Raw genomic sequence first — 20929 nt, 5'->3', positions numbered from 1 at the left:
GGCACATTCAATGAATACCTTGGATCATTCCTGCCACATTTAAGGAATACCCATCATAACACTAACAGGTCATTCATGACACATTCAATGAATACCTTCCTATCACATGACATCTCAAGTTATATTATATCATTACCAAATCCTGAGGCGTGGAGAGTTCTAAAGGTGTGGTCGACTCGTTGAAAATATTATTCTCAACTCACTTATCATTGTACTAGCATTAATCATGCACAAAAATTAATCACACGTGCATAAAGCTATTTTCACGCATCAATGCAAACCAATCATGCACACATTTAAATATCATTGAACACAACACGAATGGTGTAAGACCCCAAATTATTTTTACATTATTTTGTAACAATATTTAGTATTTCGGAATTTGATATTTATTTCTTGGTCAACGGGCTAGTAAATGTGAGCTTGATTTTTTTTTTATAGAAAGAGAAAGGAAGGAAAATTAGTATTTTGAATTTTGAATTTTTGTGTAGAGATTTTTAATATTTGGAAAGTTTTCAAAAGATATATTAATATAATGTATATAATAAATATAATACTTATAGTATATAAGAATATTTTATAATTAGGAATAGAGATAGTTGGTAAAATAAAAAGTTTCTAAAATATTAAGCTGAATATAAATTCTTTAGAATGGAATGGTTTATCATAAATTTAGGATTTTTAAGAAAAAATAAGTTTTTGCTTAGAACTAGACTAGTTAACTAAAAGAAATAACGGAGACACGAATCGTGCATCTTTTAGCTAACTTGGGATCGGACTTCTGGCGTGATATTCTATTTACTTTTTCGCGATACTATAGGTGAGTAGTTATTGTTTTTTTTTTTTATCTTTCACTGAACCTAGATTTTTACTTCTATTTAAAAATGGTCAAATATATATAAGGTTTCGCTTTCCAAAGATTCTTCTACTCATTTTCAAGGCTATATATGTCCGCCGACTTTGAAATACATACTGTTGATCGTATGGTCGAATATATGGTTTAAATAGTGTCCCTATTACCATTTTCAAATTGTTATAAATTGTTAATGGAGATATACTGCCCCAAAATTTTTATATTATATGAATTTCGCAAGTTATTATACTGTCTTTAGTTGTGTGAATAAAATTGTTTGGATGATCAAATGGGTTGTTGATTTATGTCGATTGGTTATTGGTTGTTGATTGAGTTGGGTGTTTTGAATTTTAGTGTGGTTGAACTGTTGAAGCTCTGTAAAGGTGTTAATGGAGTCGAACTAGATTTTGGGTATGTAAGTGATGGGAATCAAGTTTTGATTATATGATAGTATGGGGTTTTATTAGTAATCCAAAACCGAACTGTTTCAGTTGTGTTTGGTAGTGTGTAGAGGTGATGTTGAAGCTCTCAAGATTTGTTAATGGCGGTCCAGATCTAGTTTGGAGGAAGGGGATCGATGTAATGTATGGGGTTTTTGTGTTTGTTAAAGTATTAGGGGTTTTCATCAGGAGTAAAATCGGTGAGATGAAAGTGGAGGAAGAGGAGAACTCGTGGTGGAGGAGAGCTGATGGTGAGGTGAGGAAGACGACCTCTTAGTGGGCCTTGGGCCGAAATTTTCAGTTTTGTTTTCTTGGGCCAAAATCTTAGTTTGTTTCTTTGGGCCAAAACTAATTAGTGATTTCTTTGGGCCAATTCTATTTTTGGTTTTAGGCTGGTCCATATGACTTAAAATGGGTCCAATTGGGTATTTAAGTGTTTAGACTTTTGGGCTTTCGTTTTGGGCCTTAGTTTTGGGCTTTGTTTTGGTTAGTTGGATTAGGACTATAAGTTGAAGTGTTGTGCATACGGGTTTGCGTCAGGACCCGTATGGACGAACACCGATTTGGGACTGGTGACTGTTGGGTTTGGCCTTTTGACTGTTGACCGTTGACTGTTTATTGCGTTACGTACATTTTGTATATATTAAATTTTATGGACTAATCTAATGGTAGCATGTTGTAGAAGCCTGTGTAAATTGGTTTGTCATTATCTAAGAAAGATTTGACGTTGATATTGTGTAATTTTGACATGTGACGAGAGTGAAATTTTAAGAGACATGATATTCTTAAAACGCTATAAAAATGTTACGCGGTACGTTTGGAGCAATTGTGACATTATATGGTATGTTATGATATATATTAAATGCGATATTTTTGAGAAATAAATGTTAACGCTCCATTATTATATCGGTGAGATCCTGTTATGAAGTAGTATAATATTTGTGGATATTTCAAAAGGGATTGTGGTTTAGTGCAATATATTTTATTTGACACATGATAGAGTGAGATGGTTATAAGATACAAACATATGATATCTGAATAAATTATTTAACGAAAATCCTAGAACCTAGCTACCACAACTCATGTGATTGGCCCATGTGAAGGGCGTATGTGATATGATTGGGCCTTATGTAGGGGTATGAGATGTTGATTGACCCATGTATAGGGCAATCGTAGCTGAATAGTGGTTTGATTTTCTCGTTTGCAAAATTAGAACGAGACGCGCGATATTTTATGCCGAATAGTGGCAGTACCCACGTAATGACGTTTGTGTGGGGGTTACCTGGTATGCGATATCCCGCTTAGGGTAATTACGCACGGAGTGGTTCATTACGTGAGGGGAGACATGTGGATGTACATGTTCGGCATTGGGGAGCGATTGTGGTAGCCAGGGAAACTAGGTAAAACATATAGACGACGTGATTCTAAAGACACTTAAAGAAACTCTAAACAATAATTGTGATGAGATATCAAAGTATATGTTAAATCTATAATAAATGATTTATTGTAATTTATGTTGCATTCACAATGGTTTTGCAGAAGGGTGGGTTGAATTAATTATTTATGTAGGTGTGGCATACTCTGTGATTAGGCCTACACCAGTTTAAGTATAGAGTAAGTTTTAGTTTTGTTATTTTATTATTAGATGCAGTTGATCTAGTACGGTTTGAAGCTAAGGCGCCTCGGTGGAGGAACTAAATGCCTTATTATTATTGAATTGGAAACTAAGGCGCCTCAGTGGAGGAACTACCTGCCTTAATTATTGTATTTAAGAATATTGTATTATTCGTTGGATGTTAAAGCGCCTCGGTGGAGGAACTAACTGCCTTATGGATTGTGTATGTATATATATGTATAAGTATATTTTGTATATTAGGGCTACTCATACCAACATTGTTTATAATGCTGACCCGATTTGCATGTTTGTTTATCGAGTGTGTTCATAAAATGAACACAGTTGATAAGTCTTGACAGGATTAGTGTTGAAGAAGGTTGATTGCTGCTTGTGGTTCGTGTTAGCGTCTCATTACAGGATATGTCTTGTTTTCCCTTGAGGTGTAATAGATTTTTAATTGAGACAATGTTTTTTGTATTTTCAGTTCTAATTATAATTAAAGAGTTGTTGAAAGGAAATTTATAACTTAATCATACTTGTGAATTTTTGTAATGAAGAGGACTTTTGTTTATTTGAAATTTATATGGGTTTTTGGAAGTTGAGTGTGCATCACACCTCGAAAATCGAAAAGTTTGGAACAAATATTGTTTTTATGATTTTGTCGAAATTCGGGGTGTGACAAATGGTTATCAATCAAATACAATTCAAACAGCTACAATCACGTACACAATTAAATACTCACATTATACACATATAGTTATCACAAAAACTAATATATAATTTATAATATAATGGTTGCACTTTTACTCAAAGCTACCTACGTATCCAAATCTTTCAAGATTGGAATCAAACCTTCGTAGTTCTTATAGGCCACATATTTAAAGTCAAAGTCCATCAGTGCCAATATATATAATTGCATAATACCACACCAAATCTTTAGCTACCAATATACGCTCTATACATACAATATTCATCAAACAATTATGCATGCAACTCTTATTCCAATACATGTAATAGAACTCTTTAGACAAATAAATAATTGCTCCTCCAATAAATACACATTTATTTGAAATATTAATACGATGCAAATTGCATGATCATTACATTTTTTTTCTTGTACAGCTAAAACCTACACTAATAAGTTACGTATATTGTTCTATGCATGTAGGACAGTTTGACCTTTGTCCATTCTAAAAATTCTAGAGAATTCATATAATCAAAGGTTTGAATCAATTATACCATTCTGAAAATTAGACAGAAAATCCATTTCAATACAAAAATTCCTAAACACTAATTCGTTTAGTATGTACCCTAAACTATGTGATGGAACAGACCCAACAACTTAAATACTGCTATTCAATTTTCTGACGCACTTTCTTGTAAAATTCACATCAAATAGAATATAAAGTGGAATCAGTCAAGGCCAATTGGAAATGAAAAATGACTCAGAGAACTAAAATTGTTTAGTTCTGTCAAAAAACTAGTTACATCATCTAATTAGTCGAATCTAAGTCAAAAGTCATTACTTGTGCAGAATTTTGCAAACATATAATCTTTCCGAAAGACAATTAAAATTTCAAAACAAATAGCAAACGTTCATAATTAAATATGGAACTTTTATAAAATGGTAATGAATATATATATATATATATATATATATATATATATATATATATATATTAATCGAAAAACGAAAATGTTAGTGAAAGCAAAATAATCGGCAAACTCGAAAATCAATGGTAAGGTGTTGTCTTCCTCCACCCCTTTATCTTTCAAGCACTCTCAAACAATAGCTATCTCTCTCTTTTTTCTCTTGTACGTCTCTCTCTATTTTTCTCTTGTATTTCAGAAACCAGAAAAAAAAAATGCTAACAAAGAGGGAGGGTTCGGTTGTAACCAAACCCCTCTAACTCTCCCACGTTTTTATCTTATCTTATTTTATCTTTATCTTTTCTTTTCTTTATCTTTTTTTTTAAAAAAATCTTATTATTACTTGTTAAACTCTAATAAATGGGAAAAAAATATAAAGAAAATAAACGGGGTGTTATACCACATCTACATAAATACTAATTAAAGAAATGTTCTTCAACCTCATCTTGTTTTTTATGAGCTTCAAACATTTGATCATCTTCTTGTGACTATTAAAGTTTTGCACGACCCATTTAAAGTATACAGGCATCACAAAATTAGCCAACCCTAACTAAAACTGAAATTCTAAGAGCAAGTCCAATGGGGGCTATATGGGCTGTTAAAGGCAAATATAGCACCCCAATCACAAAAATGTCATTCCAATGGGGCTACTAAAAGGGTCTTAAATTTTGAAGGAGTCAAAAACCCAGCCAAAGTTAAGACCTTCGCTAGCAGCTGCTATAATAAGTTTCGGAAGACGGACGACATAGTTTCTGCCGTCTATTGATTATTTATGTACAGACGGTAGAAACTATGTCGTCTGTCTCCCGTTTTAATTAAATGGATGGACGGCAGAAACTCTGTCGTTTATACCTGGCAAACGCAAAAACTGAGAAATCTTGTTCTTCTTTTCATATACAAATTCATATCCACTCACTCCCCAATCCATTATCATTCATTCCACAACTCAACAATCCACACATCTATTCAACTAACCAAAATTCATTCATTAAACAAACATAATTCAATTTATTCATTAAACATAATTCATACAAACATCAATCAATACAAACATAAAAAAAAATAAACTAATTTCGACTCGAACCCTCGCCAGGTTGCCTCTTCTTTGATTTACTCCCTCACCGTGATTCTCACAATGTCATTTCTAGAATCTGCACTTCTAACTTTTGCTTCTCTTCTCGCTCGGCCACCAAATAATGACAAGATTCGTTTGTCAGTAGTCATAACGAATCCGCGATCCCATGCATCATTAAAATTGCGATTTCGGCATATCACGCTCTAAGTGTAGCCTACAAAAAAATCAATAACTTTAAGAAAAATCATCACTATAAACCAAATATAATTCAAGTTTCAAAATATAAACCAAATACTAACCTCTAGAGTGTCAAAATCCGGGACAAGGTTCAGAAGATAACTTTGATCAACATGAGGTATAGGTATGGCGACATGTATTCCCTGAGATGTAACTATGTCATAGCTCCATGGGTTATTTGGATCGGAAGGAGTTGGAACAAAAGCCTCGTAAGGACCTTGAGATGAAGAGTAAAGCTTAGCAGGGTGTGGGGTACGCAAATCACTTATAAATAGCCTTATGTCCCACAAAGTCCATGTTAGCAACTCTGTACATGTTAGCTGGCAATATAGGACCCCTCTTGAGATGCGATCCTAGTAACTGTCGTAGTCACCATTCACATCTAAATATAGATAAGTTTGTGGCCACAAGTCTTCATGCATTCTAAGATAGGACCTCCACTGACTGACTCTTCCCAATGGACACATATTCTCCGGAGGAGGGTGTGGGATGAAAGGTGTCCCAACGATTTGGTGCCAAGACCTATTGCCCAGGTACCACATGATGATACCTCCAAACTCAAAGACGATTTAGTGCATTTTAAGATTATACGAACGACGTACACACTGAATCGCATCACGTAACCAAACATCATCCATGGTATCTCCCTCCACATCATCAACATTTAATTGCATATATCGAGTATGAAACAATGGTGTCCACTGTATCGCCAATGCCGACCTAGTCTCGAGTTGGTTATGATCTAAGTGAATGTTGTGGCGTCCTTGACCACTTTGGTGATCTTTAAAGTCATTCATCCATGCTCTAATCCGTGGGACGATATCACGGTCCATGTTCGGTCTCAGAAGAGAAGCCATGGTAGGTACGTACTCATGCCACCAATACTATCATAAAAATAAATATCAAAATCAAACTTGTACGTAATTTAAAAATTATAATACTATCATAAAGTTATTATACTAAAAATTTAAAACTTACTTGTAAAAGAGGGGTGAAGCCACCACATTGACCATCTGCAACATTAGCTGTGACTCGGCACACTTGATCCAACGTGTAAATCAAAGCTCCAAACATAGCACCACCCTAATTATACTTATGCATGTAATCTAACTAAACTAAACACTCTATCCAACCTAATCTCAGTGAACTATCACCCGTGGGGAAGAAACACTATGTGATTAAGTAAAAATAGAATGCTCTCAAATATCTCTCCCGATCTGTACTCGTCGGGCACCAACCTTCGTCACTCTCTTTCGTCTTCTCCATGAACTCATTCACAAAAAATGAAGGTTTGTACCACCTTTAGCCCAATGCTCCGACCTTATATTCGGCCATTTTTGTTGTGCATAATCAAAAGTCACGAACCGACTTTCTCCAAACATAACAGCCTTTTTCCTTTCTACGCTCATTCTCGTGAGCATAGTAACATCTATTGGAGTGATGCCTATCTCGCCTTGTGGAAAGTGGAAAGTGTGAGTTGTATCCCACCACCGCTCGATCAAAGCATATATCAAACCACGGTCGGCGTTTTGATAACCACATCGAAACAATGACCCAAACGAAAATTGTAAAATTTCATTTCTTATGTCTTCAAAACAATCTCCCTTGGCAACCATTATCTTCCACCAATTGTTTACGGATGCCCAACAACACCATAATTTCATCTCCCCCCCCCCCCTCCCTAAACATTTATTCAAAATATTTATTCATTAAAATTAAAGAAAATACAAATTATGATGTTAAATAAATCAAATTTAACAATCAAATGCTTATCATATTTACACGATGAGAGATGTGAGTTTTCGGGTTTCTAGCCAATGTAGCATGTATTAGTAGATCGACTGGGTCAGGAAATTCAATTACTGGAGGGTTTTGCAAATTATAGACTTCATCGACGTTTAGTGCTGACGTCGATTCTTGTGTCAATCTACTAACTAATTTTTGACCGAAAAATCGTTTACCCTTGTTACTCATTTTGTGTGGCACCTGCAAGTCAATCAACAATATCATCTTTATAACTTCAATTTAAACAAAATGCACAATTTCAAATTAGCATTCTAACATCAATTCAATTCAATTCTAAAATTTAACATTCAACATTCAATTCAATTCAATATTCAATTCCAACAGTCAACATTCAATCAAAATAACCTCAATCAAAATTAAACTAATCAAAATAACCTCACAATCAAAATAACTCACAATCAATCAAAATAAACTCAATAAAATCGAATTTTAAAGTTGTAATAATTCATACCTGGTGAATGTATATCAAAATGTAAATAAAAAATTGAGGTGAGAGAGAGGAGGCCGCGAGATTGAGAGGGAAGATACAAGAGAGAAGAGAGAAATAGAGAAGAGAAAGAAATTTGCATTTTTAGTAACTGCCCTATATAGATGGCATAGTCTCTCAAACTTAACAACTGCTAAAATGTGTGATTGGAATGGTTTTTTGGTTATGGCCTGCTAAATATGGTTGGGCCTGCTAAAAGGCCTATTTGACACCTTTTAGCAGCCCTCCATTGGACCTGCTCTAACCTCAATTCTTTCCTAAGAGTATCTTTAATGGTGAGACCTGAAAAACACCAAATTTTTTTGAGCAAACCAACACGAAACCAAATAAACACCAAACAACTTCAGTGGAAATATCAAAGAGTGGGCACCAAATGTATGTCGCGGTGTTTCCAAAACCGCGCCAAATAAAGCCCAACACAGCTGCTGCTTTCGGAACAACGCGAGAGAAAAGCCCATAATAGAGGCTTATTTTTGTCTAGAAATGAGAAAGTGTTTTTGCCTACGTGGTGTTAGGAAAGCCGCGCGGTGTTCGAAACACGTACTACATCGTACATTTGGTTCAGCCCCAAAGCAAACACCAAATTCCATCTGATTTGGTGTTTGGTTTGGTATTCAAGATCGAGGTCTCACCATTAAAGATGAAAAACACCAAATTTTCAAGAATTTGGTGTTTGGTGCTCAAGAGGTCTCACCATTAAAGATGCTCTAAATAAGGTTCTTTTTTGAATTTGGTGTTTGGTGCTCAAGAGGTCTCACCATTAAATATGCTTTAAATAAGGTTCTTTTTTTTTGCTAAGATGCAGCTTTTATGATAAGTGATATGAATTGCTCTGTAATCTGAAAAAGACAATAAAAGCTATGAGTTCTCTTTTCACTATGTGTAAGAAGGGTTGTAATGCAGTAATGTAAGGATAATAAAACGCACATTTGGAAGCTGATCATTGATGCATGTGTGGTAATGAAAAGCACAAGGCGAAAGAATTTGTACTAGCTTCCTAACTAGAGGTGTGGTTAATTGGAGCATGTGGAGATTGTTTTCCATATTTGGTTGTTGTAAACTCTACTATGATGATATATCGTGGCTCTTGAAAGGAACGGAATGTCATTTCATTTAGGCATTTTGAATTGGATGTGGAAGAGATATCTCAAACTGTCGCTCTTTGTGATGAAAGTTTGGATGGGTACGCAGCTAATGAAAGATTAGAAGCTACAGTTGTTGTTGAAAATTCTCAATGCAAGCCCATGAGTATATTGTAGCTGCGAAGTCCCTTGTTGTTGTTGGGAACTGTATATGGTTTTGGGGTTGTTGGTAACCGTACACGGTTTCAGGGTATTGGAACATCTCCAAATATTAGAGAAGGAATTGGATTGGAACATCTCGTAATCCGAGAGAAGGTATTGTAACTTCTCTAGAACTTGGCAGTGGAAATGGTATTTGGTAGTATGAACCCCATATTGTTGAAATTGGTTGGTGATTCTTTAGGGACTCACGTCCTTTGGGGCATTGATGGGCTTTGTTGTTGATTGAAGTTGGAAGAACTACAATGGCTTGATCCCTTGGCTGGGTATATACGTAGGCAGCCACTATGTGGTACAGTTTTGTTGGTCCTTCGAGACATTGGTTGGTTGTTGTTTGGTGTCTCTCATTGGTTGATTGGATTGTTGTTGGTTGGTCAGCTCAGATTTGTTGCAAAAATTTTCACCGAGGTGGAGAATTGTTGGAATAAGTCGGTGCATCAAATTGGAAAGCACTGCATGGTTTTTTTTTTTTTTTTTGCTTGTTGCCAAATTTGGTTTGGACTTAAACCACCGCCATGACATCTCCTAATTGGTATTACGTATTAGATTAGTAATTGTTTTAGAAACCAATTACTAAATTGTAATCACACACGCTTTGGGAAATCATTGGGTCAATATATCCATTGATATGTGTGTTTGGCAAGCAAAAGAGGAGAGCCAAAGTTGTAGAAAAATGGTGAGAGCCAAAATTGTTATGAGAAATTGGTGAGAGAGAATTTGTGAGTTCCATTGGGGCTCTTGGGTATTGGTGAGTGTTTGTAATTTGTTTTCTCTATTGGAAATAATTGAATCTCTTTTTGTTGGTGAACGTAGGCATTACCCCCATTACTACAAAAATGCAAATAGATAGCATTTGTTTAATAGATTTAGAAAAAAAAAAAGGCTATAATTTTTTTGGGGATAGCGTTTCTTCATTTAGTGCTATCATTTTTTTTTAGTGAGAAGCTTAGGATTGCATTTTTATGAGCTCACTGCTGTGCCCGGGTCATTGCTGGACTCGAACACCCAATTTTGGGCTCGCTCAAACCAAAAGCCCAAATTTAAGTGGGTGGCTTGTTGTTTTTCTTCTTTTAATTAACCACGATCTGATTTCCTCTCTCCAGTCTCCACCACCTCCAATCAAAATTCATTCTTTCCTCTAATCTTTTCATTCTAAAAGGCCCCAGCTTCAATTGTTAGAATTTTATCTCTATTTTTACAAAATAAATTCATGACCACCGTACAATCGACGGTCAAGTATCAACGATTCTCTTTAATTCCTCTAAATCAGGCTTTCTAGTTTTAAATTCCAAATATGGTTATCCCTAGTTTAAACGTTTTGATAGAAAATTTAGTATTTTCACGAAAGTGGGTTGTTTGTTAAAGCATATGTAAAATGATTATTATGTAGCTGTTTGAAATTATTTCAATGCGTGGGGATTCTGTTTTGTGGGCAGAAGACGTTTGATAAAATGCTTAGCTGGTGAGTCTGGTTATATATCAGAGGCTGAAATTGGATCCAACAACATAGTGCTATTTGTAATGTGTTATTGGTAATTCACTGTAACCCTTGCTTTTGCATCCTGTGTTTACTTGGTAGGTTCTAGAACACCCAAGTGACGACACAAAGTGTTCAACTTTGTGCTTCTTTGGTCCAATTACTGCTACTTAGAGAAGTACTGAATTTGACCATTTTTATTTGGGTTCATATACATACATTAGCCAACAAGCTAGAGTTTCACAATTGCAAAATATTTTAATGCCATTCTTTATGTTCCACTGATTGACTAATGCCATTCTTTAGAGTTGAGGACTTACGGTTTCTTGCGTCTAAGTACACCTCATTCTTAAAAAGTTCCATTTTTAGTTTCAAATAAACCTTCCAGATCTAGCTTTTTCTTCTGAAAAATGGGTGAACAAAACCAGTTCATATATTATGGAATTTATCTAAGTCTATTTGTGAAAATTTGAATGCTTCTAGGTTATTTTTCTGGTGGTGGGACTCATGCAGGAAGGATCTACGCATGAAGTAGCTAGCACAAGGTACCCGGTAGTTCTCTGTTCAAATCTTTAGTAGTCTTGACACTTTTAACTGATTTGAAGTCTTTGAATCTAAATAGAATGAATCATTGTAGTTTGAATTGGGTTCCTTTCCCTTTGTAATGATCAACACTTTCACTGTACTTTTGGAATCAGGTTAGTGTTTTAAAATTTCCGCCATTTCGTATTTCTATTTTCTTTTCTTCCTTTTGGTTGCGAGAATTTGATTATTTGGTTTTTTTTAATGAATCTTGTCTTTTGTTGGATAACCACAATGTCGTAGTCAATGGTGCAATTTATGTGGATATAGTTGATACAAAAATGATGAGCAAAGTAGTTATGCAGACATACGGTGTTATTAGATGGATGCCCAATGTCAAATCTTTGACACTGCTGTGAGTAAGGTAGGCCCTCATTCATTTGTGATTTCATTGAGTTTGCTTCCTCTCGTTAGGTGTCTTGAGTTCTCTATGACATTTGGTTCTTGTAGCTGAACTATATTCTTTTCTTCATTTTGATTTGGGTGTTAATTCTTACTTCTCAGTTATTCATATCTTGATTTACGACAAGTGGTACTCTAAGTTTGCTAAGCAAATGAATTGAAGGACCGAAGGTTTGTTAAAGGATTAAAAGTGATAGGTACGTTAATGCGTAATTTTTTCATAGTTGATAGATTATTCAGTGGACTACTAATTTTTTCAATTAAAAGTGATAGGCATCATCCTATTTTGTCATTTGCATTTTTTTTTCTCTTAATATGCAGGAACAAAGATAGAATATAGAGAAGTGCAATGGGTTTGCTAGATATTAGTCAAGGAACTTTCTTTAGCTAATTTTTATTTTTTGTTATGTATTGCCTTTCTTAGTTACAATAGATGCTAAATGGAAACTTTAGAATGTTTTATTCAATGTGATATTTGAAGTACCTCTTCTTAATTAAGCTTATTTTTGTGCTCTTATATTTAGTAGCTAGTTATTTTTGTGTTGATTCCACACTGTTTAGACAGATTTGCTCATTAAGCTTTTAGTGGCGAGACTCCTGTAGAAAGGAGCCATGCATGACGTAACTAGCACCCGGTACGTGGTAGTTCTCTGTTCAATTCTTTAGTAGCCATGAACTCTTTGAATCTAAATAGTTATTGTAGTTTGAACTTTGAATTGAGTATAGCTTTTTGCCTTTGTAGAGATCAACACTTTCACGTTGAATATTTATTATATTTTTTGCATCAACACATACTACACTTTTTGAAATTAAGTTGTAATATTTTTCTACAAGTTTATTGAGTGGGGCAAATTTACCTAGAGTACAACTTATGCTATTTAAATTGAGAATAGCCCAAAAGTTGTTGAATTTTGTAGGAATACCTTACAAATGCAAGCATATATAGGAGGCACACATGGTCTATGATGTTTAGTTGTTCCTATGAAATAACTATATTAGGTCAAGTTTGTTAGATATTTCACTAGTTCATATGGTGGAATTATCTACGTCTTCTAGCGTGGAATTCGACCAAAATAACCAGTAGGAAGGTTGTTGAATGTATGGTTTGTCAAATTTTGTTTTAAAGGTTACTTTAGATTGATGGAGTGCTCCTAATTCTTTTACTAGTTCCGTTGTAAAGTTTGAGATGAAACTAGAGGCAGCGGTTCAAGCATAGGTATAAGCTCATATTGACTAGAACGATGTGCTTGGATGATCTGGCATTAGTCGAGACATTCAAGTACTAAGTCTCAGTGTTGTTGTGATCTCATTTTTGTACACTGGTTACTTAACTGCTCTGGTATTGATCGAGAGGGTTTAGTAGCTGAGTTGTTGAGTTGATCAATGAGATGTATATTGTTTTGATTTTTAGGTTATGACAAGTTTTATGTTCATGAAATATCGAAAATACAGAGGAGATTCTGTCGAAATTTTACCAGAAAAGTCACGTATTATAGATTTGTAATTGTTCGAGTTTTGGGGCGTTACAAAATCCCTATTGAGGTTAGTGTAGACCTATTGCCTATTCTATTATGTTTTTTAAAATTACAACATTCCACTGAATTGGAATAAGCATGAAATCTTTGCATGGTACAAATTTTGCATGTTATATAAGTAATTTTCATGGATTAATCGTGCTTGTATCTATATTATGTGTATAGTCTGGAGATATCAAAGACCATGAATACTGAGTAGTTGAGAATGCTCCCAGTGACCCACGTCAGCCCTCTTTTTTTCTTTGAGACTGACACATCAGATTTTATAATAATTCAGCATAAAAAAAACAAATCTACGCCGTTTTTTGCCGATTTTAATTGTTTGTAACCCAAAATAGAGAAAAAACAAAACTCCTCTTTCCAATCTCTCTTTTTAATTGTACAAAACACTCCCAACTCAAAAAAAAAAAAAAAAAAAAAAAAAAAATCATCTCTTCAAATCCTATTTCTTATTCTTCTTCCAAAATTAAAATAAAGTTATCCCTTCAAGCCCTCGATAACCTTACCAACATTATTGAAGTTTCAAGTCTCACAAAAAAAGAAAGAATAATAAGCGAGAGACTCTCTTCAAATCAGAGATCAATTAAAACGAAATCAGTCATTGGATTGATGATTACAGCAGCTTCACACAATCAAAATTGCTGACCCTACTGGTGGTATGTTGAGTCAAGATGACTAGGAACCTTTTGCCAATGCCATTGCAAATGTCCTCGACCCCAATGATCTTATTCAGGTGAATATTGAGTTTGTGCTCTTTTTTTATATTTTTATTTGTTTTTGAAGGAAATATGGCGTGATTTGGGTCTTAAACGGCAACACATAATTGATCAGCTTCCATCCTTTTATGGGGTGCCACCTGGTTCCAATTTCATGTGCAGTGCTTCTCCACCACCATCTCCTCATCCTCTTTCATATGCTTACAGTGCTCAACCACCACCACCTTTTTCTATTGTCCGATTGCGCAGACTCCCCTTTGATTGTGTTGAACCAGATATTGTTGAGTTCTTCAATGGTCTTGACATAGTTGACATTCTGTTGGTCAACAAGGACGGGAGGTTCAGTGGCGAGGCGTTTTATGTTTTGGGGTATCTTCTTCAGGTTGATTTTGCTCTTTAGAAAAATAGGCAAAGCATGGGTAGGCGATATATTGAGGTTTTTAGGACTAAGAGACAAGAATATTACCCAGTGAAATTTGATTTTATTTCCAAAGGTAATTTTTTCTGATTCATATGCAAATGCATAAGGGCGATTGTGTGATTGAATTACAAGAGAGAAAATTTGAATGTGGCACTGGAGCAGGTGAGTGCGTAAATTGGTGCGGATTTGGGATTGCATTGCATTCAACTGCTATGGAAAATTACTGAGAGCCCAAAGTAAAATCCACAGAAGTGATCGATCGTTTACAAAGGAGTCTACAGACTCTAGAAATTTATGGGTTACAATCAGTGTTTTGGAAATCAAAATTGAACCACGCTAAACAATGAGGGAAAGATGGATGATTCATCCATGGACCACGGTATCATTCTATCAGCACTTAATCAAACTTTTGTCAAGCCCTAATGGTTTTGCACTTTTGCTACTTTGCTATGTGCCTCGATTCGAGTGTTGATTCGATTATTAGTGAAACTATCAGAATGTGTATTGTACTTGGCAATCATCATGTTTCATTGAAAGTGAAGAAAGAATTCAAGGTTGATAAATTGCTTCTTTACAAATTATTATTGTAGAAATAGTTGTTGCAGCACTATAAAACGTATTGTCAAACCTTGAATCACTTTGCAGGTTTTCGATAAACAATGGTACCAGCTCAAAGTATCTACTTTGGCAACAATCAGAGATCGAGAGGATCTGGAGAAATTTTCACAGGAGGAAAGACCATAAGTTGGTAAGCTTCATAGGCTTTGTGTTGGCTCACTTTTTTCAGTTTAAGTATATAACTTAACATATGTATATAAATGAGTGCTTTGTGTTGGTGATGCTGGGATTTTTCGAATGTTTATTTTTTTATGATTTTGCAATCTGCGATTAATTTGCAATCAACTCTTTGTGTCAAATCGATGATTCAATACCTCCATAATGAATGATTGAAGTTTGTCTTTGGTTCTGAAGTCAGCTCTTTTTCACTAACTGGAATAGTTTCTTTGCCTACATCATTTGGAAAAGAAACAGAAAAACTTTGATTTGTACAATAAAAAAACGTAAGAACGTACCATAGTTTATGTTCTTAATGGTTAAAATGTACTTATCAAGATGAAGATATTGGTAAGGATTTCTTCGTAATATGACATTTAATTTGCAGACTAAAGAAGACAATGTCATGTTTAATCAGTCTTGACTATCGTATGTCTGAAGAATCTATATACGTCTTTCGTGGTTCTTCTGATTTCAGTCTAACTAAAGTGGGTAAGTATATTATAGTAGGGGGTGAGTTAAAGAAATTCAGTCGTTGAACTAACGTTTCGAGTTTAAAATCCTTCTTGGGTGTGTGTGTGTATAAAAAAAATGTATAACTTGATAGTACATAAATCTTTCTTAGGTGTCTTTTGGTTCAAGGGTATATTCAAGTCACTAAATTACTTTTAGATTACTTTTTCTTCGATAACAAATATGACATGATAATAGTACTAGCAACTTTTTATGCATTGCATAGGTAGGTTCGGATTCAGGACATAGAAATGCTCAAGTCTTGAAAAGTGTATGCCAAAGTTTCATGTAGATTTGCTCTTGAAATTTGAAGTAATCAACAGCTTAACAGTGCATTAAATAGAATCTTAGAGCCATTAATTATATATGTACTATGTAGTCTTAACTTTTTTTACTTTTGACCATAAGGAAGAATCAAGCAAAGTTGCACTAGTATGTCATTGCTTGCAAATTATTTACACCTATTTTGAAAAACAATTATTGTTTAAAAAAATACCAAGGGCAACAAAACACATAATTATTGTGTGAAAAAATCAAGTGCTACATTGTAGATAGGAATCCGAGTCAGAAAGCATCCTGCAACTACCCTTTTAGTGTTGTTGTACGTAGTAGTTGTCCTCTTTTTAAAGTCTTCCCATTAGTAGTTGTTAATGAGTTTGTGGTTTGTCATGTTAATTTCTTTCATTGCAGTAGGTGCTCTAAAATTGATATCGAAATTTTTATGATTGGAAGTGGATGCCGTTTCCAGTAGTGTATGCTTTTTTATTGTCCTTTTCTCATTTTTTAGTAACACCGCTTTTGATAAATGCAATTTCTTGCCTAATACTTCTGCTTTCTTCCCCAATTTAAAGAAGATAAAAGGGTTTCGAGACACTAGAACTCATATATATTTTTTCTTGGTGCTGCTCTCATCATTTTTATGTTTTTGCTTTTGCAGCAAAAAATTGCATTACACTGATCATTGGATGAAAGATGAAGGCTCGATACATGTCTACATACTCCTCGCAATATGATTGCTTTCACTTTCTAACTCTAAGATCAAATGGACCATTGTAAGTTCTTGTAGCTAATACTATAAACAATCTAGTTCGTGAATAATCTTATAAATAGTCAGACTGAAGCCTACATTTGATTTGCATTTGCACATACTTTTTAAATTATTATGCCAAAGCCTAGATTGGCTATCTGGCTCTGTAGATGTGACTTTGGTGTAGATGTGACTTTGGTATGTACTTTGGAATATTTATAATTTAAGCAGAATATTATAGTGCTTATTAAGGTTTTTGTTAATGTGGTTAATGTGTTTTCTGCCTCTAACCTGTCTTTTAATTTTCTATCAAATCTTATTTAGCAATGTATTGAGATGCTATCACTTACGAAGAAGCCATATTCTACTGAAGAGTACTTAACCACCACAAAAGTGCAAGTAGGAGCTCAGGTCAACATGATACATTCAAGATCAATTTGAAAGTTAATTACATGTTAAAAGTGTGTAAATTCTATGACTTAACATGAAACCCATCTGTCCAAGCTTCTTGAAATGCACTCCTTCGTTTTCTAACCTGATGTGAAGACACATGACACGTGGTTATGGTGGCTGCATATCAGCTATGGTGGTGGTGGAGGTGGTGTCTATGGTAGTGGAACCAATTTTGATGGAGGTGCTACTTGCCTGGTGGTGGTTATGGTGGAAGCGGTGGGGAGTATGGTGTCAGCCATTTGTTGGAGGTAGCGATGATAATTTTTAGTGTTGGTGCAAGTGGTGGCGTGGCTATGGTATAGTCAAAATGATCTTTTTTAGATAATGAGCCCGAAGATCTTTGGAGGTGGCGGTGATGATAATTTTTTAGTGGTGGTGCAATAAGTGGCAGCAGCTATGGTACGGTCAGAATGATCCTTTAGATAATGAGCATGAAGACTTTGTTGACAAGAGGGGATCAGAAATCTCTCTGCATAATGTGCAAAAAATGACTCGAATGCTCATAAGATTTGAATTTTTGTACCAAGTAGAGTGAAAATAAGGATATTAGTTGGTCGTGATCCCCCTTCTTTCTTAGTTAATGGCCATTCATTATGTTTTGATTTTTATGTCGGTTTTAATGTGAGAATGTTTTGGCTAATTGGTCATATGTTGTCATGCGTACCAGATTTGATAACTAAATATGTCAAAGCGTAGTTACTGTACAGAGTAAAAACAGTTTATTGTGAACTATCAATGTAGCAGGTTTTCTAATGGTAGTAATTGTGAACTATCAATGGTAGTAATTGTGCTGGAAGAAGGTTTTCTAAATATTGGATGTTGCAACCCGAGTGTGGTGACACGTACAGTTCAACATTACGGGTATATACAAGAGTCTGGCTGTCCTTGAAACCTGAACACCAAGTATTCACAAGCTTACCTGCTCTGTAACAAAGAGAGCCAACTGGGAGGGTCTCAATAGTAGTCTCACAAAACACATTACAAGATTACAGACTAGCTCAATAGATGCATAAACATTCTACAAACAAAGATATTTACCAGTGTCACAAACACGCAAACCAGTTATCTCTAAGCAACTGTTGCCCTGTAAACACGAGCCTGTAAAGTGGGATGTAGATCCAGAGTCCTGTAAGAGCAAAGAAGTGTTGAGCACCCCGTAAAACCCCGCCAACATCAAGCTACAAGGGATGAGTGGAATACATGCACCAACTAAGCACACAAATGAAATACAGACAAAGCATGTAGTCAACAATGTAAAGGTTCCCAGTTATGCTTTGAGGAATGAGGACCCAACAGAGTTACCGAGCACCGCCAAATCACAATACCACGTAAAAACACATGCTTTCATAGCCTAAGGAGCCACCTTTGAAGTTTTGTTCACCTCAAAGATATTCATTCAAAATTATAGCAGAGGCGTGTTGATCTTTCGGCCGCATACTAATGCCAGACAACAATCAAGACCAAAAATCCCACAGAAGGCCAGTTTTACACACAAGGTTTATTGCATGGACAATTATCACGATACGAAAAAGATTAGGTATGAACATACAAAGGGTAACCTAATGCCTTATGAAAGCTTATATTAAACCTCCAAATCTGAGTTGCATTGAAAGTTTGTATATGGTGAGTTAGACGCGAGTGATGAACTGAAAAAGAATTCAACTAGAATATTGTATGTTATAATCACTCACTTGAATTAGAGTCATTCTAGGGCGGTTGGATTTTACAAAATAAAACTCCACTGATACAAAATATATATTTACTTTTGGACGGTGTTTTGTCTATGCTTTATGATACTTTCTCTTTGCAATTGATAAGGTGAAAAAATGGATTGAGTTTATGTGATCTCTTTTGTTAAAATTTAATACATTGAAAGTTCACCCTTTTGGGTTATGGATGTCATGGAAGAAGCAACATTTACCGGGTCGCATTTAGCTTTATTTGTAGTGGAATCATTATACAAAATAAATAGCAAATGGTAAATTGGTAATGCATATATTGTTACTAATGTACATGAATTTTTCTGTTTGTTTCATGGATTGATGCAGTGAAGGCTTCCCCTGAGAAGGACCCAAACAAGTTTCGCGAGCTCATTGTTTTATCTTTCAGTGAATATCACTTGCATTGGTATACTTCTTCTTACATTTGTATTTCATTATTTTCGAGTACCTATCTAAATTTGCTCTCCAAAAGGAGTTGATCCTGCGGACTTGAAGGCAGTAAGGCACACAGGAAGTTCAAGAGCAAAACATGATAGTAAGACCACCCTCATTTGGTATTCATTCTCTACAGATGCTTTGGATTTGGTACAACTAAATCCAGCTCAATGTTTCCCATTCTAATTGGGTTTGAGCAAACTCCATTTTTTGAAAATTATCCATTAAGTAATCTAGGAGATGTCAAACCTGAAATGAGATTTAGAATAACATTTTGCTCGAGGTTTCACAACCCAATTGTTTCCCAGTTGAGTTTTTTCGGACCAGTAAACAACATTACTAATAATGAAGAATAGGGGGATAACATGAATTTATTCAATTTAAAAGAAAGTTTCAAGAACTTAGTTTTATATTTCAAAAATATGTCGATGAGCCTAAATGCAGAAAAATGCTCAGCTTAGTTCACATGTTAGTTGTGTTGCATAATTGCATTGTCGAGGATGCAACAACAGCCAAAGGAGGTTTCTACTTTTTTCGTTATTCACTCAGATTCACTAAGAAATTTCTTCCTTGGTTCCCCCTTACAGAATGACCTTTTGCAAGAGCTTCTGAAATTTATTACAATGTCGTGTTAAAAATAAAATGGCTTGGATCTTGGGAAGAAAAAGAACCAACATATTCAACTTCTACAAGTGTTTGAAGGTGTGCCTCTATGTCCTTAATTTTATTTCTTCTTTGTTAGTGTAGTTTGTTTGGGTTTTCTTTTTATGAAAGTACACATCTGATTCATGTCTACTTTTATTACATTCGGGTGTATTAAGGGTTTTCTAGCATCCCATTAATAGAATGATAAAAGTAAAAATTGTTCATCGTGAACTATCAATGTAGCAAGTCCGGCCGCAGGCGGACTAATTGGCTAGTTGTAATTAAGTACTTCGGTATCATTATAGGTGAATTATGTAAAATGGCAAATTAGGGGGCTGAAATACAATCAATCCATAAGCTTGAAATGGAAGAGCGCTCAAATAATTGAGAGGTTGATGGTTCGAATCCATCTGGATCCAATTTCTTTTTCATTCACTAATTTAATAATTTTAATATGCATTTGAATTTTCTAATTTTATATTAAAAAAAACAATAGCATTTTCCTAACGCTATAAAAGTTTAATAGCATGAAAGAAATCACTAGTAGAAAAAAGGTTTTTTGTGACTGTTTTAAAATGTTATTTGTGACTGTTATGTTTGAAACGACCACAAATGGTAGAAAAAAGATTTTTGTGACTGTTTTAAAAAGTTTTTGGTGACGTGCGTTTTTGAAACGGTCACAAATATGGAATTTTTCTAAAGACGGGCGTATATGCGTGGAGAAATATTTGTTTTGAACACGACAATCACATAATTAGTATATA

At 34.8% G+C, this 20929-nt stretch overlaps 2 long non-coding RNA genes across 6 annotated transcripts; both read left to right on the top strand.

Moving 5' to 3' along the window:
* The first annotated feature begins 10471 nt into the window (after window positions 1–10471).
* On the top strand, window positions 10472–18117 carry LOC147482501 (uncharacterized). Of its 5 annotated transcripts, none has more exons than XR_015204257.1 (9): window positions 10472–10996; window positions 11425–11486; window positions 11579–11639; window positions 11767–11887; window positions 12028–12122; window positions 12491–12560; window positions 15243–15345; window positions 16822–16936; window positions 17236–18117. It is a non-coding gene; the product is annotated as an uncharacterized LOC147482501 (long non-coding RNA). The 5 variants fall into 5 exon arrangements; XR_015204258.1 differs by having other exon boundaries at window positions 12487–12560; XR_015204254.1 differs by having other exon boundaries at window positions 12247–12560.
* Window positions 14532–14938, top strand: LOC147482502 (uncharacterized). The gene is made up of 2 exons (XR_015204259.1): window positions 14532–14670; window positions 14760–14938. It is a non-coding gene; the product is annotated as an uncharacterized LOC147482502 (long non-coding RNA).
* Window positions 18118–20929: the final 2812 nt, after the last annotated feature.

Source organism: Coptis chinensis, chromosome 8 (assembly GCF_015680905.1).
Source record: "Coptis chinensis isolate HL-2020 chromosome 8, ASM1568090v1, whole genome shotgun sequence".
Taxonomy (NCBI): Eukaryota; Viridiplantae; Streptophyta; class Magnoliopsida; order Ranunculales; family Ranunculaceae; genus Coptis; species Coptis chinensis.
The sequence above is the reverse complement of the archived record's forward strand: the minus strand, read 5'-3'. Positions and strand labels throughout refer to the sequence as shown.